Here is a 21,874-nt window from a genome sequence, read left to right as displayed (position 1 = left end):
TATGAAGAGATTATCGGGCTTTTCACGAAACATTTTATTCCGTTGAAAATGAAAGTGTCAACTCACATTTATTTTTCACACTAGAAAATCAACAAGAAACCGAAACTTTTGATGCATATGTAACAGAACTCAAGAAGTTAGCCAAGAGTTGCGCTTTTGGTGATCTCACAGATAGGTTGATCAGGGATAGGATAGTAGCTGGCATCTTAGATAAAAGGCTCAAAGACAGACTGCTCCGGGAAACAGACTTAACATTGAACAAAACAATAACAATTTGTAAAGGCAGCTGAGTTAGCCTCAGAACAGATAAAAAGATTCGAAGGGAACAAGTCGGAAGTACAAATGATTAAGAAGACACAAGAATCCAGACATACTACAAGATATGAGGACAGACCTTCATCCAGATATGAGGCTGGTCCTAGCAATAAAAGAAATGAAGATTTTACAAGGGGTCGAGGCAGAGGCCGAGGTCGAGGTAAAAACAGGATATGGACAGTGAGAGGACCGGGTCGGATGCATGCGGAGTGTTCGAGATGCGGCTTTTCTCATGACAGAAATAAGTGTCCGGCTTATGGGAAGAAGTGCGACAAGTGTGGTAAAGTGGGACATTTCATCAAGAAGTGCTTGGAACAAGGTTAGTGCAGTACAGGCAGAATTGTATAACAGTCAAAACAGTGATGTAGTTGAGTTAAATGTTTCACACCTCAAAGTATCAAGTATTACAAAAGAAAAAGTTGGTATGAGTATGTAAATTTTTTACAGAAAATAAATATTAAAAATTCAAAATAGACACAGGGGCACAATGTAATGTTTTATCCAGAAAAATATGTCAAGATATGGGTTATTGTAAATTTGAAAAGTCTGATTTGGTGTTAACTAACTATAAATGGGGACAAAATGGTACTGTTGGTCAAATTGACATAAAGTGTAAAATTAAAATAAAAGAGCAAATAATAAATTTTCAGGTGTGTAAAGAAAACTGTATACCAATTTTAGGTCTGCCCACTATTGAAATGTTGAGTTTGGTTAAAAGATGTGTACATGAAACAACAGTAAATAAAAATTTTGACAATGATGTAATAAATAAATATAAAGATGTGTTCACAGGTATCGGAGAAATAAAAAAAATTTTAATATAAAATTCAACTAAAAGAGGGTGCGCAAGGAAAAAGAACCTTGTGACATTTCCATTTAAATTAAGGGACAGCTTAAAAAGTGAACTTGAGTATTTAGAGAAAAATGGGATAATTTCTAAAGTAGAAACGCCTACAGAATTTGTAAGTTCACTGGTAATAACCAGAAAGCCAGATAAGTCATTGAGAATATGTTGGATCACAATATTTAAATACTCAATTCAAAGGGAGCAAATGCAAATACCTACATTAGAGGAGATAACAGCAAAATTATAGTTCAGCACCTCGTCCTCATGATCCAGAAAACTTGTAGTCGTATATTCTTACGCTACTACGTTACCACAATATTTTAAAGTAAATACAGGAAAAAACGCCTCCTCTCTGTCATCCTCGTACGGCTTCCTGTTCCGTCTTTGATCGCCGCCATTGTATTTTTTTGTGCGAAAGCGTTACCATATTCGTCGCTCGTTTTATATATTTTGAATAATTACTAGCCAAAATGAACAAAAGGAAAATATACACAAAAGCAGATTTATTGTTTAAAATTAGAAAATTAGGAAATTGGTGCAATATGCTTCGGAGTCTAACTCGGATTCTGATGATGATGAAACACGTGCAGTGTGCACGTAAGTTTTATAAACAACCATCAACCTTATCAAATTTTCAGATACCTAACAGGTTAAATTGAAGAATTCATCGAGAAACTGTACACCATCCGATGAAATACCACTAAGTCAATACCTATCTTATTAGAGGTTAGATTTTTTCGAGTTCAGAATATTCACGAGAGGTTTATCAGCAACTCACAGCATGTCTTATGCATTTCTTCGAGTCCAGAGCATGCACGGGAGGCATGCCAGTGGCCGATTTTGTTGTGATTATCACGACAATTGCATGTTTGCTGTGCCGAGAGTATTCACGAGAGGCTTACCGGTGGCACGTTATGCACATGCACGTATACACAATAGTCCCGAGTATTCACGAGAGGTCTACCGTGTGGACGTTATATATTGTGTATACTGGAAGGCTGACAAATATGCTCATTGCATTTACAGCGACAGACCCAGAAGATCTAAGGGAGATTGGGATGATGGTGGATGAAGTATCTTCAGAAAAATTCAGAAAGGGGGGGGGCGCCAGCTATGGTGAGAAAACGGAAGATGTGCCCCGAGGAAGTGAACCTCTCTCCGAGTCTGTTATGAAAATTTTGGGTCCGAAAATTGAAAATCTGTTCTCTGATGAGCTTGCATTAGATGGGGAAAACATCCTGTAAACTGGTTTGTCAAAGGACACCATTCAGTGCAAATATGGTTAATTGTCCATTACCCCGCCTAGAATGTTGAAACTAAAGCTAAAGTCTTGGACAATGCTTCAAAACGATATTTTAATATAGTTGAAGAACAGAAACAGCTGACAACTAAGTGTGGGACTGGCAATGACAAATGTCATTAAGGAAATTCCACACTATTAAAATTTTAGAATATCTAAGTTGTTCAGCACACTTACTTTGCTACATGCACTATGAAATACCTATCCAAGAGTTGATGAAACATCCTTGTGTCTAGACTTAACAATTATGTGAAAGATTTGATATGGACAACAGTCTTATTGAAGGTCTCCTGTTTGGCAATAATTTTACAATTAAAAAAAAATAATAATAATATAATAGCCAGTCTGCTAAGAAATGTCTTGACAGAGTTTGAAGCCCACCATGCCCAGTAAAGGCCAAAGGATAAACCAAAACATAATTGTAACAAAGTTCCACTCCGGTCACCAGCAGCAGCAGCAGCTTGCCCGAGGACAAGAGCAACTTCCAGAGACATCAGCCCAAGAGCAGCGTCCGGCTAGCAGTAAGCATCCTCCACAGCGCAGGCAATGAATGTCAACCAGGCAGGTCAGGTAGACTCCAATACTATCTAGACAGATGGGAGCAAATCACTACAGACTCAGTTATTTTAGACTGAATTTCTGGTTATAAAATACATAGTCTTTGGTGACCACCCGTTTCAATCCTCCATTCTGAAAAACAATAGTTTCTCAGTTTCAAGGTGCTGATTTGTCAAATAAAATTAACTAAATACTTGATAATGGTGCTATCAAAGAATGTTTACATAGTAATAAATAATTTTTGACAAGCTTTTTTCTTATCAAAGCCTAATGGCACCTAACAAGCGTTTCCTATACTTGAAACAGTTAAACAAACCCATAACACCTAAATTAGAGGATAATAATAGGACAGAGCTGTCAAATTTATGAACAAACATTGCTTTATTTTATAGCAACAGTAGACTGGAAAACGTCTACTTCTTACTGCCGGTATATGAATCTGAATTATATAACCGGTATAAGAACCAGTGGTAGATTTTGTTTTGACATTCATAAGTGCTTGTTATAGCCTAAATTGAATAAAGATATTTTGACTTTGACTTATATGTAATTCATTGTTATATATGTAATGTGCGTGTTATATTTTTTTTCAAAGAAAAGTTATACAAATTCCAGTGCCTCCCATTTGGTCTCAACTCAATACAGCTCCATGGTTGCCTTTACAAAACTTATGAAACCGGTTATCCACTGCCTTTGGTCCAAAGCTTATTAACAGCAATATATTTTATGACATACTGTATATAGGAAATGATGCAGAAAGTTGTCAAAATAAAATAACTAAATGTCAATTAATTAAGCAACCATCCTTCATGAGTTGTTTGTTGCCATAACATACATTTCTAGGTTTTGTACCAAATTTTAGAAATATGACAAGTACTTACTTAATTTTCTAAAAGAAAAAGAATTTCAATTTTTTCGATTTATGACCATGTTGTTAAATTAATAAAGAAATATAGTTGCAAAATTAGTGAATTTGCTAAGTTCATAGGTATTTTGGTATAATCTTACCCAGCAGTACCTAAAATGTGCCTGGCTCCATACTAAATTTCTTGAATCTTTTAAAACACTGACCTTAGTTAATAGTAGAAAGAATTTCAATGCAACCCTAGATGTTAATTAACAAATAAATGATGATTTTTGGGTGAAAGCATAATATTCAACGTAGTTGTCTAAAAATAAAGTTTTTGTTATAAACTTGAAATATATTCTGATGCTATCATGCTAGTGGCTCTGGCTGGGGACCTGTTGTCCTGAATTCAATTATGGTAATTTTAATCACTAGGAATTACTAGCAGCCTATTTGGATTGAATTTTCTTGCATTGGATCTGTACAACTGTGAAATTATTTTGCAAATAAGTAATACTACTGCAATAGCATATATAAATAAATTTGGAGGCACACAACATCCACGCTTATATGCGGTTTGCTCGAGAGATCTGGCAATTCTGTGAGATGAAAGGGTTTTGGTTTATGCTTCAGATGTACAATCGGAGAACAATATTGCAGACAAAGCCTCACAAATTAAAAACTTAGACTGGGTGTGAGCTATCTTTCTCTTTCTTCAGAACAATAACTAAAATATTTGAAAAACCAGAAATACACCTATTTGCTTGTTGAGCAAATAATAAATTGTGTTAATTTGTGTCATGGTTTCCTGACCCTGGTGCTTGGGCTTGTGATACCTATACTATAAAATGGAACCAATTTTTCTATGCCTTCTCTACCTTTTTTCTATAATGCTGTTTTACAAAATAAAAAATAAAATAAAAAGTATATAATATAGGTAATATATTATATTTATTTGAAAATATCAGAACAGAGGCATAGTAATTGTCCCAGATTGGCCCACCCAACCCTGTTTCAAATAATTTCAGTCTATGGTAGAGGGGAATTGTTAGTATCACCTTTCAGGGTGCACCCTCCCCTCCACAAGCAGCTCATATTGAAGCTGCAATATTGTCCTGCAAGCACTCACTAAGAGAGGCACAAGTAAGTCTTCAATGGATATTATGTTGGCATCAGCCACTAAAGGCATGATGAGACAACATTTATTATATAGTATAACCATTGGATTAAGTTTTGTAACAAACACAACTTTAATCTATTAGATGCATCTATTTAAAATGTAATAGCTTACCTTGTAATACCTTAAAGTTTAAAGAAGGCTTGACTTATACCTCTCTTAACTGATCTGTATAGATCTGTATCTCACTAATTTTAGACTCACAGTTTAGAAAAAAAAAAAAAAAAAATAATAAGAGATTTTTTGTAGGGATATTTAACTTAAACCCAATGTTCCAAAATACTCTGAAACATGGAACCCTAAAATTGTACTTAAACATCTGAATAATACTATATGTGTTCTCTAATGAAACATTAAACTTAAAAACTAAAAAATGTGTCACTTTTCTAGCAATTGTTAGAACACAAAGTGCAGACATTATCCTTGATTAAGTTAGATAATATTTTTTAACATGAGAATATTAAAAGTATTCTAGATCATATAATATCTTGGCCAAGACAAAAAACCGACTTGTGTTATTGTTGCTTTATTTTAACGAAAATTTAAATATCTAAATAAATAAATCTGTTTGGCTGTATTGAAAGTGTTGATTATGTTAACACCTTCTCTGCACACAGCACGCGACACGCGGCGACTTTATTTGCGGTCAAAGAGAGTGTTAACATCAAAACTATTAGAAAGATGGTAGGCTGGACCAGTGGGTCAAATATGTTTGCTAAACATTACAACAGACCACTGGTCCAGGATGCATCTTCTTTCTGGAGAGCTATATCTTGTTATTGTTTATTAAGCTAAGGTAGCTTATTTTTAGTTTTATATTTGAGAAGAAATTGTTTCTTTGAAAATTTTAACATTAAATGTTAAATATTTCACTAATCACAACTGTTTGCTTTAAACATCTACAAGTTTTCTGGATCATGAGGACGAGGTGCTGAACTATAATTATAAGATCAGTCGAACTTACCTAAGTGAAGGCTGATCATAATTATGGGAAGCACCTCGTCCGAAATGATCCAGTCCCTCCCTAACCCATATCTTAGTTTATTTCAGATTCAATAAAAATAAAGGCCCTGAATGGTTGTGATTAAGAGCTTTAAAGGAATGGCGGCGATCAAAGACGGAACAGGAAGCCGTACGAGGATGACAGAGAGGAGGCGTTTTTTCCTGTATTTACTTTAAAATATTGTGGTAACGTAGTAGCGTAAGAATATACGACTACAAGTTTTCTGGATCATTTCGGACGAGGTGCTTCCCATAATTATGATCAGCCTTCACTTAGGTAAGTTCGACTGATCTTATAATTAAAAGGTAGTAAATATTTTAGCACACTGGATGCTAATAAAGGATTTTTTCAAATAGCTTTATCAAGTGACAGCAGAGAATTAACAACCTTTAATACACCATTTGGGAGGTATTACTTTAATAGACTACCTTTTGGTTTGTGCTCAAGTCCAGAAGTATTTCAAAGAGTGTTCAGTAGTATATTCAAAGATATACCAAATGTTGAGATATATATAGATGATATTCTTATACATGCCAAAACAGAAAAGGAACATAATAACATTTTAAAAACAGTATTAGAAAGAGCCAAAGAATATGGGTAAAGTTTAATAAAAATAAGTGTAATTTTAATAAAAAAGAGGTGAAATATTTAGGACATGTACTCACAACAGAAGGAATTCAGATAGATAAGGATAGAGTTAAAGCCATTATTGACATGAAAGAGCCAAAAAATCATAAAGAATTGTTACGTTTTCTGGGACTTATAAATTATATTTCTAGATTTATTCCTAATGTGTCAGAGGAGACAGCACCCTTGCGTCAGTTAAATAAAAAGGATGTACCATTTATATGGGCAGAGCCACAGCAAAAAGCATATGACAGAATAAAAAAGTTAATTAGTGAACCACCTGTACTGGCATATTTTGAGATAGATAAACCAATTACTTTGAGTGTGGATGCGTCCAAGGATGGACTAGGGTGTGTTATTTTACAGGAAAACCAACCCATTGCATACGGCTCTAGGGCATTAACTGACACTGAAAAAGCTTACAGTCAAATAGAAAAAGAAAGCTTAGCTATATTATATGGTTGTACTAAGTTCTATCAATATGTGTATGGGCAAGAGTTTGTGGTGGAATCTGACCACAAACCATTGGTTTCAATTTTTGCCAAACCATTAAATAAATGTCCAGCAAGGTTACAGAAAATTAAAATGGCTTTACAACCCTTTAGTTTTAAAGTAGTATATAAACCTGGCAAAGAGTTATTGGTAGCAGATCACTTAAGTCGTTCATTTTTAAATGACACAACTCAAACCTATGAGCTAGATGTAGAGGCGCATGTAGCTATGGTTCTAGGTAGTATTCAAATAACAGATCAAAAATTGCAAGAATTGATCAATGAAACTGGTCAGGATAGAGAACTACAGAGTGTTTTAAAATATATAATAAATGGGTGGCCTGAAAATAAATTTGAAATTGACAAAGAAGCTAAAATATACTTTAGTTATAGAGATGAGTTAAGTGAATATAGAGGATTAATATTTAAAGGAGAACAGTTAATAATACCTAGAACCAAAAGGTCGGAAATGCTTGAAAAAATTCACTATGCACATATGGGTATAGAAAAATGTAAATCTTTAGCTAGGAAAACTGTATTTTGGCCCAATATGTCAAAAGAAATTGAAGATGTGGTACAAAACTGTGATGCATGTAAAAGTTTTCAGAATAACAATAGGAAAGAACCGTTGATAAATAAAGAAATTCCAGACAGGCCCTGGCAAGTAGTAGCAACAGACATATTTTTTTCTTTATGGAGAGCCATATATACTAGTAGTTGATGCATACAGTAAATATTTAGAGATAAATAAGTTACAGGATTTATATGCCACTTCAATAATTAAATGTTTAAAAGAAATTTTTGCAAGACATGGGTTGCCTGATATATTATACTCAGACTCAGGTTCTCAATTTACTGGTCATGAATTTAGAAAATTCAATAAAATATGGCATTTTGAACATAAAATTGTGAGTCCTAAGCATCACCAAGGTAACGGATTAGCTGAACGTTACATACAGACAACCAAACAAATGTTAAAAAAATTAATATATACAAATAGAGATATTCAGTTAGGGTTACTCATGTATAGAAATACACCAGCATTAAATGGAGATAAAACTCCTTGTGAGCTATTGTTTAATAGAAAAGTTAAAAATTTGTTACCTTTTTTGGATAATAATAAAGATGTTTCTAACTATAACCATAAGAATGACCTTATGTTGAAGCAATTGTATCAGAAAAACTATTATGATAGGAAGACTAGGCCCTTACCTGAGTTGAAGGAAGGAGATATTGTAAAAATACAGGATGAGTTGAATAAGAGACCTCACCAGAGTGGAATTGTTATTGGGAAAGCTGAGGGTCCTCGTTCCTATAATATTATTAATGATAAAGGAGATAAAATTAAGAGAAATAGATACATGTTGATAAAAGGAGGAAAATACAATTTGAGGGAGAATATATTGGATGATATAATTGATGATTGTGTAAACTTAGATAATAATAATAACAGTTCAGAAAATATTGAAGTATCAATTCCAGAACATAAAGTAGAGACTGAATATGTTACTAGGTCAGGTAGAGTAAGTAAAAAACCATCTCATCTTAAAGATTTTGTAATTCAGTAAAACTTATGTTAACATTGGTACTTAGTAGTTAAAACAGTATTATGTAGTAGCATACTATATATGTTTTTATATGTCGAAGGAAGGGATGTTGTATGTTGGTAGAACCCAACTAGTTTTAGTTTTAATCTGTCATGTGTGTGATTATCTATGACAATAAAGATGGTCGATACAAATACATGTTTTACTTGTCGCTCCTCCTAAATAACAAGATATTGAGACCATCACACTTAGGACCAGACTATTGTATGATGTTCCTGTCAATGCAGTAACTACTAGCGCCATCTAGTTTTAAATTAAAAAACTAAAATGTTTCATGTTCTAAATAGACTGTAGGCAAATAGTATAGTGATTATATTATAATTATTGGGAACTCCACATACCATAAGTCAAACCACAAGGCCACCACGGCTTTACATACCACGGCTTCATAATACCATTGATTTGTTCCGCAGTAGTTACGTCCATAAAGTGGGCATTTTTACTTCAAATGACGCCATTTTTTTTTCAGAATAGGGTAATCCAGGGTTCTACGTACTCAGAATCGCAAACACTATTGAAGAAGAAAAAACGTCCCCAATTTTCCATGCAAATTTTATGTGTCCATATAAACTATATGAAAAAAAGTCACAAAACTGTCAAAAAAATTAGGGACACTTTTTTTCTTCGTTTAAATCAAAAGTACTCGCGATTCTGTGAAAGGAGAATCCAGAATTACCTAATTCAGAAATAAAAATATGTTACGTCATTTAAAAAGTAATAATGCCCAAGTGGGCCAATCAACTTATTTACCCACACTAATCTGTCCGCGACATTTTTTAAACAATTGCCGATTTTTGTAAGTAAACATGTTTTTTCTGTAATTTAATAGATGGTGTACATGAATACATGCCATCCCACGTAAGTTCAACCTATTAAACCTTGAAATATCTTGTTGGAAGTACGATTTTATGGTAACGCAGGAGACGCCCAAAGTGTGGGTAAAATAGTTGATTGGCCCAAGTACGTCACACAAATTTTGACCGTTTTTTCATCCTTTGTGACACGTATTACTTTGAAATTTGCAATTTTTTTTCCTGTGTCCAAACCCCACCCAAACCGCTTGAGCCCAAATAAGCGTGTGACGAATTTATAGATGAGATCCGTTTTCGAGATCGAACTTTGAAATTACAATGTTCTTTCAACAATGTTGTTTCTTACAATTATTCTTATCTTTTTCATTACATGTACCTACTGTTGCCATGATAATGTGGGCTATACAGCCAACTTATATTTTAGTCTCGTAGCTATTTTTGTATTTGATTTCACTTTGATTTGTTTTGTGTGACTTTCCGTAATTGCACTCTCCTGTGGCCCGGCGGAAGACCAGTGCTGGTTTTCAACCAGCGATATGCTGAGCCGGGACCTTTTTATAGCGGCAACATTTCCTATTGTTATTTTTACTTATGTGTCATTGCTGGTATAAATAAATTATTTTCTTTCTTTCTTTCTTTCTTTCAATGTCTACGGGTTGGTAAGGTTAAATTTATCCTGCTAATATTATAAATGCGAAAGTTTGTGTGTGTGTGTGTGTGTGTGTGTGTATGTTTGTTACTCCTTCACGCTAAAACGGCGGGACGGATTTGTATGAAATTTGGTATGTACATTGCTGGACATCTGTAATAACACATAGGCTACTTTTTGTCCCGATAGCCCCACGGGACAGGGATAAAATCTCGTAATAACAACCGCTGGGCTTAGAGTCATGAAATTTGGTATGTAGGTAGCTGCACGTCTGGAATAACACATAAGCTACCTTTATCCCGATATTCTCACGGGATAGGGATAAAATCTTGAAATTTCAACCGCTGGGTTTAGAGTCTTGAAATTTTGGACAGTTGTTCTTAACACAACCTCAATGAAGACCACGATATAAATTTTGGGAATTCCCAAGGGAAATTTTATAAAATCCCGGAATTTCAATTGTACACAGATCGAATAGTTTACGCGTGCGAAGCTGTGGGTAAACTCTAGTAAATAATACACTACACATGTTTTATCCTACATCTATATTCTATACTTACTATGCATAATATCTATATCGAGATTTATTTACGACAAGTGGAAATACGACACTATGTTAATCTGTGGATCACCTTGCCAAGAGAATGGATTAATTTGCTGATTTAGTATAATTAAGTATAATTCACCGTTGTATCTACTGATTTAACGTGATCGAAAATGGTTTGATATATTTAAAAACTAGCTTTTGCCCGCGGCTTCGCCCGCGTGGAATTCGGTTATCGCGCGCTGTTCCCTCGGGAACTGTGCATTTTTCCGGGATAAAAGTAGCCGTCACTCTCTGGCCCATAAACTATCTCTATGCCTAAAATTACGTCGATCCGTCACTCCGTTTCGACGTGAAAGACAGACAAACATACAGACACACACACTTTCGCATTTACAATATCAGTATGGATATGGTTACTACGAAATAATAGAAAATTATTAATTTGCTCGGTCATGAATTATACCTAATCGTAATGTATGGTTTTCGTGGGCACATTTTTGTTAATATGGTAAAGTTTATATTACAGTTTCCAGGTTATCTAGTAGTACTGTACCCTTAGTGTAAGTTTTCGGTTACTTAACTCGATCGCGTTCGCATTAAAATCTCAACTTGTATGGAAACACGAACATCGCAAACGTTCCGCTAGAGGCGCTGTTCGTGTTTGCATACAAATTGAGATTTTAACGCGAATGCGATCGAGGCGTATTTTGCAACTGAAAACTTACACTAAGGGCACAGGACTCCTAAAAAATAATGTAATTATACCTAATGTCATCGAATTCTACAGTCCATTTATAAAAACATGTGATAACGAAAATGAAGCGGTTGAAACCCTTGAATAATGACCATTTAAAAAATAATAATATCAAGGGACACTTGACACCATTGGCCTAGTCCCAAACTAAGCAAAGCTTGTACTATGGACACTAGGAAACGGATAAACATACTTAAATAGGTAAATATTAAACACCCAAGACCCAAAAACAAACATTCGTATTATCCATACAAATATCTGCCCCGGCCGGGAATCAACCCAGGACATCAAGCTTCGTAGTCAGGTTCTCTAACCACTTGGCCACCAGGTGGTCGTTTAGCGAAATGTTTGTTGTGGGCATCGATATATATGTCAATGGTTGTGTGCAAAAATGTCGATGAAAATGTGGGTAGTTGTGCGCTGGTATTAGTTTCGTCGGGTAGACGCGCGAGCGGAGCGGAGGACTACCGCGTTGGCCCGCAGCGCGCGTGTTGCAGCAGCCGAGTCGCGTTGCTCCGGGAAGAAGGGCTACGAATTAGCACGAAACATGCAGGGCTAAACTCGATTTAAGACGTTGGTTATCCGGATTAATTTCATTAAATATGAGTCTCACGGTAGTTTCATGTTCAAAATGAACCCTTTAGTGTTGAAATTCCGCAAACATCTATATTTAGATGCCCAAAGTGAATTCCTCGCATTCTGAACACGTCTATTGCAGACGGCCAGGAATAGACCGCAAATCACAGGTGATTAATGTTGATTTACTGCCTGCGAGCACAGAGGCGGACGATGTATGACTCGGTACAGTCGAAGACATACTTCGACTGACTTTCACGATTTTTCATCACTTAACTTCGATGGTAAGTATTTGATTTTTTGCTGATTGTACTTTTGGTTGATTGTACCGGACCAAATCCGACCATTGAAAGTGGGTCAATTCATCGATCATTATTAAGATTATGAAATACAGTGCTTTTTATTTATTCTAGATACCGTATTGCATATTAACATTTATTGATTATTATATGTATAGATACTACCGATATAAAAATAGAAATAATGTAGTTTTATTTTTCAAAAAGACCGGGTTCGATTCTCGAACTGAGTACAAGTTTTTTTAAATGTATGAATGCAGTTTTTCTTGTCAAAAATCGATGACATGGTTCCTAAGAACAGATCTTCGTATGTCCTATAGTTTCAGACTTTCCCATACTGACCGATCTAAATGAGCCAACTTGTACACCAAAATAGCAACTTACAATAATAATTAGCTGTTTATTCCAAACACCTGGCGTAGGTCGTTCACAAATTTTCCATTCGCCGATTCAGGTCAAAACAACCTGCCATTAACAACTTATTATATAACTCTATAGGTCACCTGGCTAGCGGCTAGACAACATTCCTCTACAACCTCCAAGGTTTCCTTCTGATATTTCACTAAAGATCAAAGATCATCTCATACCAAGAAAGCGGAGTAAAATTAATAGCGTAGTCTCAGGAATGAGGATTATTAATAAACTATCACATAACATCGCGATCTATATACATCCCACAGCTGGGCAAGGCCTATCTCGGACTGAGTACCGCGTTCTGTTGAGTACTGCCGTAGTTCCCACGCGGGCACAGCGCAAATTGGAAACTTCACACAAATCAAAATCAATACGTTTATACTGCAGTTACACTGCAAAGGGTTCTTTTATATGGACTTTTTTTAAATACTAGTATCGGGTATTCGGGAAGACCATCATTGTCTAGAAGAATGCATGAATGAGGGGTTTTACTGGAAGTTAGAGGAATATCTAATTTTTTTTAAACACACTTTTTAAGTGTAACTAAATTACCAAATGAAAAACAAAAACATAATTTTTTGTGTATTTATTGGATTTTAATTACCATTTTTCATTACCACTTTAATCCCGGGGCTATACCGGGATCCCGGGATTGCATGAAGAAAATCCCGAAATCCCGGGATTGTAAAATTGAGCCGGGATCGAATCCTCTAGTTTGACGTTTGCTTGCGTTGGCTCATTTAGTTATTTAACCAATCACGAGCAAACGTGAAACGTCAAACGGAACTCTCGACACTAACGCCATCTAGCGATATTTCGCCTCTGTGAAAACCCTCATTTCGCAGGTTCCTTCGAGATGCTTTCCCTTAACGTAAAGCTCGTGGTAAATTTCAAATGTAATTCGCACATACATTACGAAAAACTCAGATGTTCGAGGCCGGAATTGAACCCAAGATCCTACTGAGAGGCCGTAGACCAAATTACTAGGGTAAGCTACCGCATATGGCTTGAAAGACACATGTTTATTTCCCTTGTTCCTCGTACATAACCACCTTACATAACCAGCACTAGTAATGGCCATATTATTTCCTAAATAAATTATTTCCTGGGTTCCGTGGTCGCGACTGTACCTAACACCTAACACTTCCTCGCTTCGGTCGTTGTTGTACAGTCAACTGCAAAAAATATGTACTTATCTAACCCTACAAAAATATGTACCATAGACTTATCCGGCGTAATAAGGCCGTGGTAAAATTTTTTTGAGTGGTTCGAATAGATACATATTTTTGCACTTGACTGTACCTAATTTTCCGATACCTAAATTGACGGTTAGTGACCAATTAAGCTATTAGAATCTGATTCAAATAGGAGATAAATATTTGGCTCTTTCCAGTGCTGGTTATGTAAGATAGTTATGTACCGGGAATAAAGTGTTTATTTTCCCAATTCTGGTGAAAAGTTGGCGACTTTGATTGTGGAAGGTAACGCACACGACATCATTTCTATTACACTTGATATTAGTGTGGTTATCAAACATTACAAAGAGGTCTAAGGCTCCATCAAAAGTTGTTCGACTATTCAATACTAGGTGGCGCTATTTTTCAGTTGTCTTCCACTCGATAACAGATGTCGCTAGTGCTGCTGCAAAACAAAACTGACTATCACATAAAACTTAGAACGTGTCTTAGATGTGCCGAAATTAAAAACATTTTTAACGATATTCTAAATTTTTGTCATGATAATGGTTTAGTTAGCTTTGATTTTTAATGCAATATATACAAAGATTCAAAGATATCATAGCGCCAGCCCGCCCCGCCTGTCGATTAGCTAGTGTAGCGTGAGGTCTCCGAAATGTCAAATCTCATAGTTTTTGGGTGAACTACGCGGGTTTATTAGAATAATTTTGTGAATATTTTGCAATATCTGAAATTAATTATGGCAAATATGCGTTCCGGGGCAATGAATGTCTGTGTTTTGAGACAGTTTTGTCTTTCGGAAACCATTGTCCTCCCTTTTTTCCGAACAAAACGGGGACTATGCAACACTGTGGCATGCTCGATATTTTTATGGTACGGTTGTAAGGTGTATTAAATATGATTTCAATCTAAACTTTGTTTTCACGCCCGTAATAACAGACTTTGAAAGCCATACTTAAAAACCTCACGCAACAGTGCGCCATCTAGTGTGACAAAAAACGATATCCCTCATTCTACTTCATTTCTAACTCTACACTCATGATTTGTATTTGTCAGTTGCGCTTTGCCGTTTTTAGAAGAAAATCACATAAGTCAAAGTCAAAGTCAAAGTCAAAGTCAAAGTCAAAGTCGAAGTCAAAATATCTTTATTCAATTTAGGCTACAACAAGCACTTATGAATGTCAAAAAAAATTTACCACCGGTTCGGAAAAACCTCTACTGAGAAGAATCCGGCAAGAAACTCAACGAGGTATATATATATTTTTTAAAACAGATTTACAATATTATTAAATGACATGTATACATCACAAGTATTTAACACAACTTTATTTTTAACACAGTAGGTTCGCTATTTGAAGGGATCGCTAATGCGGATCGGAATTATTTCCAAATATCCCTGTCCATGATATAATCATTAACTTTATAATACGCCTTTGATATTAATGTCTTCTTGACAATAGATCTGAATTTTGTATCCGTTTCCAGCAAACCGGCCATTATTAAATTATCGAAATAGTATGCAACCTCGCTAAAATATTTAATTGGCGCATGTTGCAGTCGTAACTTTTAGACTGGGCACAATAAAAAAGGGGATTTAAAAACACAACCTGATTTAAAACATAGTGTAACCGATTCTACTCTCGATTCATGAGCAAACTACTTTCTGGTTTTCAGTTATTTCATTAACACCTTGTAGAGTATGTATTCTGTCATAGAATTTAATGCATGTGTTATATATACACATTATTATATATATAATACAGAATTCGCAGGACGGATGGCCGTTGGGGCCAGAAGGTTCTCGAATGGCGTCCGCGGACCGGGAGACGAGCTGTCGGTAGGCCTCCAACAAGATGGAGCGACGACTTGGTTAAGATCGCGGGATCGCGGTGGATGCGGAAAGCACAAGACCGTCTGAGTGGAGAGCCTTGGGGAGGCCTATGTCCAGCAGTGGACGTCTTTCGGCTAACATGATGATGATGATGAATACAGAATTAATAATTTTCAGTATTTTGGAATTAAAGTAAATAAATTAATTGCAATATGTTATGTTATAATAGTTAATTGAATGTAAGACTATGTGTCTTTCTGATATTGTTTATTAAAGTCATAAGTCAAGTCATATTGGAAATTGAAAATTCTGTATATATCTGTGTATATATAACACATGCGTTTAGATTTTTCTCCCACGGTTTAATGTAAGATAGACGCGTATTACGAGTACGCAATGTTAGGTATTTCTGGTATTTGATTAAGCCCTTTAAAAGGAGTTTACTTGTGAAATGACGCGATTTCCAGTAAATCAAGCAATACTTTATTATGCTCACAAACAAGTTTATATGCACGGTGACATTTCTAACGTGATATGAAATAAGTTCTCCTAGTTCAGCTAATGATCATCTTAATCAAACTAATTAAAACTGATGTTTTATTTGTTGTTATTTTAAAAGTCTTAATTCCTCTCTTTTCCAGCACTATTTCACAAAACTTCTTCTTTGTTTCGGTTGTTACTCGTAATATCTTTTGTTTTATATACTTGGCAAGTAAGTTATAAGTGAATAAAAGTTGTAATAATTGTTTATGTAGGTACTATTTTTTTTAAATAAATTTAGTTTTCTGTAAAACTTACTTTGAACAAAGGAATCACAATAAGGTAGTTAGATCACGTAAATAAATATAGGTAACAAAGTGCAAGTTGTGCTTCTGAAGATTAAAGAGGTCGAATTAACAACGATGTATCTGCTCGAGGACAATGTGATTATATGAAATTTTTGGTAAGCTCCTTTTCTGAAGGATTTGGAGCTGTTAGGTGTGCTAGCCTTAACCCGTGGCCTTGCCCGCATTAGAAATAGCTTAATGCCGTCTTAACTGAACTTGTATATTGTGCCCGTGCAATTTTTGGAATATGCAACAACTAACAGTTTACTTACACGATTCTTGTTACCGTGGCAACGCAATAAATAAATTTAGTTTGGCCTGAAAAAGGTTACGGTAGCAATTTGAAAGGACAACGTTCGCTCGCACAACGCCATCTACTGATTGCAAACGAAGTTAACACGTCACGTCATCTTGAGAGCAAGTACGTTAAACAAATCAAAACATTTTCTGATGAAAACAGCGAAATACATGACGAGCTAAACTCGATTTAAGACGTGTTGACCAGGTTTATTTCACTATGAATTACTTTCTCACCCGCGATCTGAATATATAGCTACTTAGGTCTTCGCAACAAATGCGTGTTTGTGTGTGTGTATGTGGCATATTTGTTGATATATGAAACAAAATTGTTTTTAATCAAGAATAGCAATTAAACCTGGTATTCGTTACCTTAAAGAGTGTATGTTAGTATGTTGATTTACCTCAGGAACGCGGACGCAGCACCGACTACGGATAATTGGGCGATTATGTGTTTATCCGCACCTATAAGAGTAATTATCCTATTATAATATTACAAATGCAAAAGTGAGTGTGTGTGCATAAGTGCGCGTGCTAGTTTTTTTTTCTCTTTCACGCTTAAAAATCTCATTTGCTCATTTGCTGGAAGTTTAATATGAAACCACAAGGGTTTAATACCACACTCCCACAGAATACCGGCGTGAAATAGTAGTTTTGCTACTGTTTCGTACGGTGAGTGGGAGATCCGGAGGCCCAACTCCACTCCCCCCTTTTACTCCCCTCCCCCTTCCCTCCTTTTCTATCCCCCTCCTCTTTAGGCCGGCAACGCACCCACAGTCCTAATAATGCTGTAGGAGTCCATGGGTGGCGGTGATCACTTACCATCAGGTGACCCGCATGCTCGTTTGCCAGCTATTTGATAAAAAAAATATGGCAAGGACTCCTAAGTTAAACACAACGATTAAAACTAACGGTATCGTACGTCATAGTGCAAAATCGGTAGAGCTGCCCATTAAAATTGGTATTTGTACCCAAAATCGGTATGACAAAAAAAATATATTTAATCACATAGTTTATTTATCAAAAAATAAAGTAACAGTCTAATTTACATCAAACACTTTTACATTTTCTTTCCTTGGCGTGTGCTCCGGGAGAATTAGCCCGAAACATGTCAAGCTAAACTCGATTTAAGACGTGAGTTATTCGGATTTATTTCATTAAATATGAGTGAGTAGCACGGTAGTTTCATGTTCAAAACGGATCATAAAGATTCACTAAGAATATAGATAATTTACATTTTCTTTCATTTTTTTACCGATAGATGTCGCTACCACGCTTATGTGATCACTTTAGATCATTTGCGTATCTAGGGTTATTTTTCAAGTGGGGGGTGGGGGGGGGGGGGCGTGCCTGGATTATTGTGTGAAGATATCAGTATTATAGAATTTCGACTAGACCAAACTGGATACCTCCCTCCCTATATACGCCTATGCTTGGGATACATTGTTTTTGTTCTCTATTGTTATTTAGTACTAGCTTTTGCCCGCGGCTTCGCTCGCGTTAAATGTGGGGTAACACAGATTTACTTTCTACGATCTTTATTTTCGTGTTTTAATTGATTTTTCGTAGAATTCTATTTGCAAATTTTTGAATTTAAAAATCAACCTAGATAGTCATAATTCGTACAAACTTTGAACCCCTATTTCACATCTTTAGGTCAGGGTTGTAATTTTAGGAAACCCACGTGTTTCATTTTCCCGCGACTTCGTACCTTACGCGGCATAGATTGTTCCCGCGGGATAGGAATAAGTAAATTCAATAGAAAACCACACTGTCCGCGATTGAATTGAAACAGGTTTCCATTATTTCAGGTATCGATTCTTAAAAAGCTTTCACTAATAGATTTTTTTAAATCACCTCAGTTTTCCCAGAGATTCCCCCAAACCAAACAAACAAAGAAGCAGACAAAGTTAAATATTTCCTTATCCCATGGGAATTTCGAAAAATCCTTACTTAGTGCACTTCTATGATACTTTATCTACATGTGTGCCAAATTCAGGTCTGTAAAATTTGTATTTTAACTACGCATCGTCTGTCAGTCAGTCAGCCTGTCACAGTCACAGTATACTGTTTTATAGGTATAGATAAATTTTGTTACGTAATGAGTTGATTGGTTTGGTGTAGGTACTTAATGTGTCCTCCTAACCGTTAAGGAGTTATACCTTCTATCATCAGCTCACCTGAATAAACAGAAAGAATACAACTAAAGGTGTACCTATACATGCATATGATATTTAAAGAAACTTCCTCTAACTCCTAACCGTTAAGGAGATTAACCTTCCATCATCAGCTCACCTAGATAACATGAAAGAAAACAACTATCAGTCTACACGTAAATATAATATTTAAAAAAATATCCTCTACTCCTGACCGTTAAGGAGTTTTACCTTCCATCATCAGCACATCAACATGAGAAGATGTCTACCAGACGGAAATACCTAATGAACTAAAATAATTTCCTTGCTCACCCGCGACCTTACGATAGCTAAGCTTATGCAAAATATGCGTGTTCATGCAGTTCCTCCACCTCCACACTGTAAGAACACACACAAATCACACAAACCCATCTATCACCACCACCACACTACACTGACGCGTTTCTACGCGCTAGATTTAAAGAGCATGTTTCGGCATATAGGAATGAGCATCCTGATAAGTCGAATTTTGCCAAACATTTGTTGGAACTAAATCATTCTTTATCGGACTCAGATTCGTATGAAGTGTTAGTTTATTGTGGCAAGGGGTTTCGTCTCGAGATAATTAGATACAACAGTATGGGGTCTATTATTAATGAACAGGTAAATTTAGTTTCATCTCCCTTGCTACGGCTTGGTTCTAATTTCAGCAATGGTAGTTAATAAAACATGCCTTGTCAGTAAATAAATAAAAATCAAGGTAGTTTTAAAGGACGGTTAAAAAAAATTATTAATAATTTGTGGGTAGTTTTGTTTTGTTTCATAAAACGTATGTGGGTACTTGGGGAGTTACAGTGACAAGTTAAAACGGTGGTTGTGGTTCGTTAGTCTAACAACTGGTAGCATGGTGTACGGTTGTGTCACTCTGAAGATGAGCTCTGGTTGAGTTCGAAACGCGTCAGTGTAGTGTGGTGGTGGTGATAGATGGGTTTGTGTGATTTGTGTGTGTTCTTACAGTGTGGAGGTGGAGGAACTGCATGAACACGCATATTTTGCATAAGCTTAGCTATCGTAAGGTCGCGGGTGAGCAAGGAAATTATTTTAGTTCATTGATATGGACCTCTGCAAAGTAACGCCTGATTCAATAAATTATTGGAAATACTTAAATAACTCGAGAAAATATTATATAAAACGTGCCTACAAAATTTGAGGGTTGCCCTTGATTTCCCAGAGATCCCGTCATCAGATTCCGATTTGGTATAAAAAAATCGTTTTAAAAATTGGGACACAATTGAGTGAGAAATCAGTAAACATACATAAATAAATATATATAGCGGAACGCATAACCTCCTCCTTTTTTTGAAGTCGGTTAAAGGGCTTTTTGCAGCGTACGTGCAGTATAAACTTTTGAATTTTGAAATTTCAGCTTTCTACAACCAGTAAAACGCAAAATCCTGTTTTTTCCCGTTCCCATAATAATTTTGGGAAATGCTCTCTCAATGCTCCCCTACACTCCCCAAGGAACCCACTTGCCAAGTTTCAGCTTTCTACGACCAGTAAAAGGAAAAATCCCGTTTTTCCCCGTTCTCGTGTGAATTTTGGAAAGTCCTCTCTCAATGCTCCTCTACATTTCCCAAGCAACCTACATGCCGAATTCAGCTTTCTACCAGTAAAAGAAAAGTCCCGTTTTTTCCCTTTCCCGTGTTTTCCCGTTGACGTCAGAATTTCGGGAAATCCTTTTGTAGTACTATCCTACACTCCCCAAGGAACCTAAATGCCAAATTTCAGTTATTCAGATATTTTTCCGTTTCCATGGGAATTTTGGAAAGCCCTTTCTTAACGCTCCTCTACACTCCCCAAACAATCTACATGCCGAATTTCAGCTTTCTAGGACCAGTAAAACGAAAAATCCCGTTTTTTCCCTTTTCCCGTGGGAATTTCGGAAAAACAATTCTTAATGGTTCTCTTCACTCTTTAAGCAACCTACATGCCAAATTGCAGCCTTCTATGACCAGTAAAACGAAAAATCCCATATTTTCCCCTTCCCGTCAGAATTTCGGGAAATTCTTTTGTAGTGTTCCCCTACACTTCTCAAGGAACCTCAATGCCAAATATCAGTTTTCTAGGACCAGTAAAACGAAAAATGGATTCCGTTAAACTGAATATAAATCCCGTTTATTCCTTATCCCGTGGGAATTTCCCAAAATACTTAATACTGTTTTTTTATTATTATAATCACCTACTTCTATGCCAAATTTGAAGTCTAGTACTAATTATAGTTCATAGGATTCCATGAAACTGAATATATAAATTCCGTTTTTTCCTTATCCCGTAGGAATTTCCAAAAATCCTGAAATCGATTTTTTGATTAATGTAATACCTACTTGTGAATCAAATTTGAAGAGTCTAGTTATTATAGTTAACTGAGATAGGGTCACTCGGAATCGAATATATAAATCCCGTTTTTTCCCGTTTCCGTAGGAATTTCCAAAATCTCCAAATTATTGGATGCTTACATTGTATAAGGTATCTATGTGCAAAATTTTAAGTCTCTAGGTCCAGTGGTTTCGGCTGTGCGTTGATATATCAACGATTGGTTTTTGATTGACTTTGTCACCACATTACCCCCTTTTAGGGGTTGAATTTTCAAAAAACCTGAAACACGTGTTTACTTATTTATTGTTAAGAGTACTCCTGTGAAGTTTCGAATAAAATAGTCTAACTAATCTTGTTTCCCCATACTAACTTTGGACCCCCATTTCACC

At 35.8% G+C, this 21,874-nt stretch overlaps 1 protein-coding gene and 1 long non-coding RNA gene across 2 annotated transcripts in view; one reads left to right on the top strand and one right to left on the bottom strand.

Moving 5' to 3' along the window:
• The window catches only part of LOC141439353 (major royal jelly protein 7-like), a 223,797-nt gene that overhangs the window by 17,984 nt on the left and 183,939 nt on the right, over nucleotides 1-21,874 (bottom strand). The window lies entirely within an intron of this gene.
• LOC141439020 (uncharacterized) lies at nucleotides 1,698-6,323 on the top strand. Its single transcript, XR_012452546.1, has 2 exons — nucleotides 1,698-1,759; nucleotides 6,085-6,323. It is a non-coding gene; the product is annotated as an uncharacterized lncRNA (long non-coding RNA).

This window comes from Choristoneura fumiferana, chromosome 20 (assembly GCF_025370935.1).
Source record: "Choristoneura fumiferana chromosome 20, NRCan_CFum_1, whole genome shotgun sequence".
NCBI lineage: Eukaryota > Metazoa > Arthropoda > Insecta > Lepidoptera > Tortricidae > Choristoneura > Choristoneura fumiferana.
The sequence above is the reverse complement of the archived record's forward strand: the minus strand, read 5'-3'. Positions and strand labels throughout refer to the sequence as shown.